This window comes from Carlito syrichta, unplaced genomic scaffold (genome assembly GCF_000164805.1).
Source record: "Carlito syrichta isolate Samal-C Ts95f unplaced genomic scaffold, Tarsius_syrichta-2.0.1 Scaffold115728, whole genome shotgun sequence".
Taxonomy (NCBI): domain Eukaryota; kingdom Metazoa; phylum Chordata; class Mammalia; order Primates; family Tarsiidae; genus Carlito; species Carlito syrichta.
Genome location: NW_007059824.1, coordinates 104585 through 110009, shown reverse-complemented (window position 1 = coordinate 110009; position 5425 = coordinate 104585). Strand labels below are relative to the sequence as shown.

General features: G+C 53.5%; 2 protein-coding genes across 4 annotated transcripts in view; one reads left to right on the top strand and one right to left on the bottom strand.

Moving 5' to 3' along the window:
* Positions 1–3164, bottom strand: part of TMBIM1 (transmembrane BAX inhibitor motif containing 1) — a 15532-nt gene extending 12368 nt beyond the window's left edge. The window contains exon 1 of one of the 2 annotated variants that reach the window (XM_021706534.1): positions 3046–3164. The gene's annotated coding sequence lies outside the window, so the exon portion shown is untranslated. The remainder of the gene's footprint in view (positions 1–3045) is intronic. The other variant, XM_008073661.2, reaches the window with a different exon arrangement.
* Positions 1–5425, top strand: part of PNKD (paroxysmal nonkinesigenic dyskinesia) — an 85114-nt gene that overhangs the window by 16140 nt on the left and 63549 nt on the right. The gene's annotated exons all lie outside the window — the stretch shown is intronic.

Here is a 5425-nt window from a genome sequence, read left to right as displayed (position 1 = left end):
TCCTGGGCAGCGAGACTCATCTCCACAATAAATCAAAAAAATCAGCCGGGCATGGTAGCACATGCCTGTAATTCCGGCTACTTGGAAGGCTGAGGCGGAAGGATCGCAGGAGCCCAGCAGGTTGAGGCTGCGGTGGCTGGGAGCGGCCACTGCACTCCAGTCTGGGCGACAGAGTGAGACTCCAACTCAAAAAAAAAAAAAAAAAAAAGACATTCTTCCTCACCTCACATTGCCTGTTATCAAGGCATTCAGATCCTGCCCCATCCTTGCCCGTTACAGTTCTAAGTTTGCCCCTCTCTCTGTGGTCCCCGTTCCCCATTAGGAAGAAACCAGAACCCCTGCTTTTTCTCCTGCAGGACCCGGGACCCAGCCGTGGGAGCAGCAGAAGTGGGTGGGCACAAACAGCAGGACTGGCTGGGTGTCAGGATTTTAGATGCAGAGGCAGGAAGCACCCCCTACCCTGAGCCGTTGCAGTATGCTCACCCTGATTCAGGCCTGCTAAGCCCAGACTCAGACCCTCCTGGGGGCAGCTAAAGGGTTAAGGCTCTGGAATCTGCACGGGAGGCCTGAGATACTGGGGTTACAGCAAGAGGGTGTGTGTGTTGGAGGGAGGGATGGAAAGGAGCAGCTGACTGGTCCAGGCAGCCTGCCCTCCTCCCTGCCAGGGACGGATGCCCAGAGCTAGAATGGAAAGAATAGCTCAGAGAGCGCATCTCAGGAAACCACACCCAGCAGGCACAGCCAATGTGCCCAGGTCTCTTTGATAGTTCCTTCCCTCCCTTTCCCTTTACCTACCCCACCTTCCCCTCAAGAAAACACTTTACCCTCCTACCCCAGCACAGCCACCAGGGAGAGGAGTAAAAAGATACACCCAGGAGTGTCTGGGCAAGTCACCAGGCCGGATTCTAAACCAAGGGAGCCCAGAATCAACTTAATATCCTTCCATCAGCCTGGTCGCTGGGATAAAGGGGGAGAAGCCAAAGGGGATCTAAAAACTGAAGTAAAAGCTGGAGTGGACTTTGGAATCATCTGGTCACTTGACAGACTAGGAAACCCCCGCAGCCAAGAAAGTTCCTGCTCCACTCCACTGGCCTTCTTGGTCATGGGTTAGAACTTCCTTTCCCAACCACGCCCACTGTTTGAGAACTCCGAGTGGCAGACACAGGCACACACACCCCTAAGGAGGAGTCAGAACACATCACCACTCCCCCAGTTCTCTGGTGATCTCCGGGTTCAGTAGATAAGACTGTCAGCCCATGACTTCCTGCCCCAGCTCGCGGCCACCCTTTCAAGCTCCCTCTCTAGCCAGGGCGGCCTCTCTCCAGATGAACAAAGACCAAAGGGCTCTGGCTCCAGCCTCTCCAAGCTCCTAGGAAGGAGAGGCTGCCCTGGGGAGCAGGGCAGGACCAGGCACCGCAGCTCCCCAGGCACCCTTGTGTCTGGGGGCAGAATCTGTCATCAGGGCGGTAATTTCAGAGACCCCACCCAAGTCAGGATGGCCTGGGAGTGCAGATAGGAGAAGAGGACGCCTCTAATGCGCTGATGCCACTTCTCAACACAGTCCTCTTCCACCTCCTTCTTATGTTCCACCTTCTCTTGTCTTTTAGGTTGAAATTCAAGATTAGGAGGAGACAGGCAGACAAATGAGGCAGACAATTAACCCACAATAGAGAAATAGACAGGGAAGGAAAGAAACAACTTAGAGTAGTAAGCAACGAAGTACTTACTAAGCAACTTAGTACTTACTAAGCAACTAAGTAAGTAGAGGTTGAATTTCCCTAACTTGCAAATCCAAAATGCTCCAAAATCTGAAACTTTCTGAGAACCAGCATGACTCGCAAAGGAAATGCTCATTGGAGCATTTTGGACCTCGGATTTTCAGATCAGTGATGCTCAATCGGTAAGTATAGCGCCAATAACCCAAAATCCAAAGAAATTCCAAAACCCAGAACACTTCTGGGGATGAGCATTTTGGAAAAGGGATATTCAACTGGTAGTAACTGACCCTCACAACAGCCCTTTGAGGTATACATATTCTTACCCCCACTCTATGGATGAGAAAATGGAAATTCAGAGAAAAACAGATCTAATGCCGGATGCGGTGGCTCATGCCTGTAATCCCAGCACTTTGGCAGGCAGAGGCGAGAGGACTGCCTGAGTCCAGGGGTTCGAGGTCAGCCTGGGCAACTTGGTGAGACGTCATCTCTATAATACGTCAAAAAAATTAGCCAGGCGGGGTGACGCATGCCAGTGGTTCCAGCTACTTGGAAGGTTGAGGTAGAAGGATCACATGAGCCCAGCAGGTCGAGGCTGCAGTGGCTGTGAGCATGCCACTGCACTCCAGCCTGAGTGACAGAGTGAGACTCCTACTCAAAAAAATAAATAAATATGATCTAAGGTCCCATAGGAGGCACACAGCAGAGAAGGGTTTAAGCCCAGATCCAATGTCTGATTTCAAGCTCAACCCCACTGCTTTTACATCCAGCTGAGGCACCCTCAGCCAGTCACCTGCGTGACCCTTCAGCACCTGGGTGAGGCAGAAAAGATCAAAACCACAGAAAGGAGTTGAGCAGCTGTGTCACTGGTACCAATTCCTGTTCCCCATGGAAAGCAGATCTGACGCCTGGGTCCTGGGTTAGGAGGCGGGGACCTGAGTCCTGGTTTTAGTATGGACTCCATTGTGTGAGTCAGGTAGGCCACTCCACATCTCTGGACTCAGTTTTAACATCTGCAAGACGAGTAGCCTGAACCTTAAGATCAAAGTCCACCGTGACTCTGCCAGCTTCTGTGTCTGAATGAATAGGCTGATAGAAGGCTTCAGGGCAGAATGACGTGCCTCCCACAGAATCTACACTGGGGGTCACAGCTGATGTGCAGCTTGTTCGGAGGACATCTACAGAGGCAGAAGCACACAGCATATTCTGGGTATGGGGTGGTCATAACTCCCTCTGCTCCCAAACTGCCACTATAATGTCCTCCAGACCCTACAGCCAGCTCCTCCTGGGTGCTCAGTTACCCCAGAGTATGAGGAGGAAGTCATGAGACCTGGGTTCATGAACCAGCTGTAGGAACCAGGCAGATGAGCTCCCTTGACCTCCTTGTACCCCTAAGTCAGTCCACATGGGAAGAGGAGTAGGGACAGTTTACTGGAACCAGAGTGGAGAGACAGAATCACCTAGCCAGGCATTTCCCAGACTGTGCTGAAGAACACGCCCCAGGAGACATTAATGGATGAATGCTGGAAACGGATGAGTCTGATAAAAACAATTCAGATCCCTTCTTGGAAATTCACAAGGCACAATGGCAAATCCGGCCTCTGAGAAGCCCTGTGTAAGCAAACCTGTTTGACTTTGTTTAACCCAGTGTTTCTTCCCACTTAAGCCTGAAACACTTTCATCAAGGCACGCCTATTAATATCCTGTGGGATGCCGATCCAGGCCCTTTTGTGTTACAGATAGATCCAACTCTGAGAATAATCCATGCCCTAACTCCTCATCTTAAAGCCCCTGTTTACACCCAGTCCGCGCCTCAGCAGTCACGTTAAGTACCAACATGCCCCTCACTCTCAGAAAGTCAGCGCAGGGCCAGATCCTCTTCAAGGGTCCTCCCACCTCTCCCAGTTCCCAACAGCTGCAGTTATAACCTCCTTGATGAGTTCTACTGCTAAGGGCTAGGGGACATCTCCAGCTAGCACAGAACCAGGAAACAGACAACCCTCGCCTAACCGCTCTGTAATGGGGCCAAGTACACATCATTACATACAAGACGGAGGGCTCATTTTTATCTTCCTCCCCTCCAGGCACCCCCACTGTGGACTTCTGAATATTGTTTCTACTTCAAAACAGGCCCCACGTTTAGGCCTAGAATCCCAGAATCTTAGAGTTGGAAGAGTCTGTCAAAGTCATTCCTTCCAGTGTTCCCAATAGAATAGGTCCAGAAGGCCATTTCATGGTCAGCCGTATTGTTAGCAGAACTTCTTTGCAGAGAGTTATGTGAGTGGCCACCATGTGCTCTTCCCAATTCAGCCCTCTGAAAGCACCCGAGTATGTGTGTCCCTTCTCTGCGGCTTTTAGGACGGGGCTTCTGCTCTTTCTGAAGGGTCCATGATGAGAAGTTTTGGGTTTGGTGGGCAGTGTCTGGCTAAGGCCCCCATTTCCAGGGGAGGAGGCCGAGCTGAAGTGGCTATTACCCCAGCTCATGATAAGAGGTTCTTCCAACCTGCCATTATCTCTCTGATGTGCTCGTTTTTACGAGTGAGGCCCTTAGGTCATGGCACAAGAAGTCAGAGGAAGGCAGGACCCCCTGTGTGGTCCCGCCCCTTCCTTATACACTTATAAAGTGTACAAGGAAGCACTTTATAAAGTGTTCTCAGGCCTTATGACTAGAGAGACAGGGAGAGCAGGCAGGTATGGAGGCAGTATGGCTGCCCCTTTGGCTGGCCAGAGCAGCCCCAGGAAGCACCTGGCTCCCCTGCCACCGCTGGCCAGAGGCGCCAGCTTTGAAACCAAAGCTCACCAGTGATATGAATATTTCAGAGCCCAGAGAACTGGACACCTGAGGGCCCTTCCATGATATCTGGCTTTGACCCTGGTTCCCAGGCCTACCTCCCACTTCTCCCACGTCTAGGGTACTCAGGCCAAGCCCCAAAAGCCCCGGAGGCCACACGGAGGCCACGGAGGAGTGAGAGGGGATAGAGATCCCACAGGTCAAGAACCGGGGCAGAGCGCACAAGGTCAGGCCCAGCCTCCCAGCAGCCTCCCTGTGCTTCCTCCCACGGTTCCCTGGCTCGCGTCCCAGCCTTCTCCTCTTGCTTTCCCTTTTCCCATTTCCCTGCTTTGGTTTTACTCTGACTCAAAGAGGTCACGAGAGGATGGCACTTCCCTGTAGCCTTGTGAATCCAGCTTCCAGCTTGGGGGGCGGTGGCTGGAAGCAGGACTGGCTGAGGGCAAAGTCTTGGTGACAGAATGGCGACCTCCCCACACCAAGGACTTGGGCTGCTCACTGGCTTCCACATCAACTTCAAGCTAGGACCTCCGCGTCCCCCGCCGCTTAAACATTCACCTGTCTACCCGGTGACTGGCACCAGGGCATGTCCGGGCAACCTGGGGTCAGGACTGGGGCTGTCTCCCCTCTTCTTCCCCCTAGCTGAGAGCCCTGAAAGCCCTCATCCCACACACAGCTGGCCATCCTGGGGCTGGCCTGGTGGACCTGCCCTGCGACAGACAGGTCACCCGCGCCCGTAAAGGGAGACGCCAGGACACCTGGCCGGTTCAACATGCTGCTGCTCGGCTCCCAGAGCCAACCAGGTGCCACCCGCCCACCGCGGGCGCGCAGGGCAGACGGACCCCCCCACCCACAGGGCAAGAGATCCCCACGCTGGCGCCAGCTCCTCGGGCGGGAGCAGGCCGGCCCCAAGCCCCGTCCC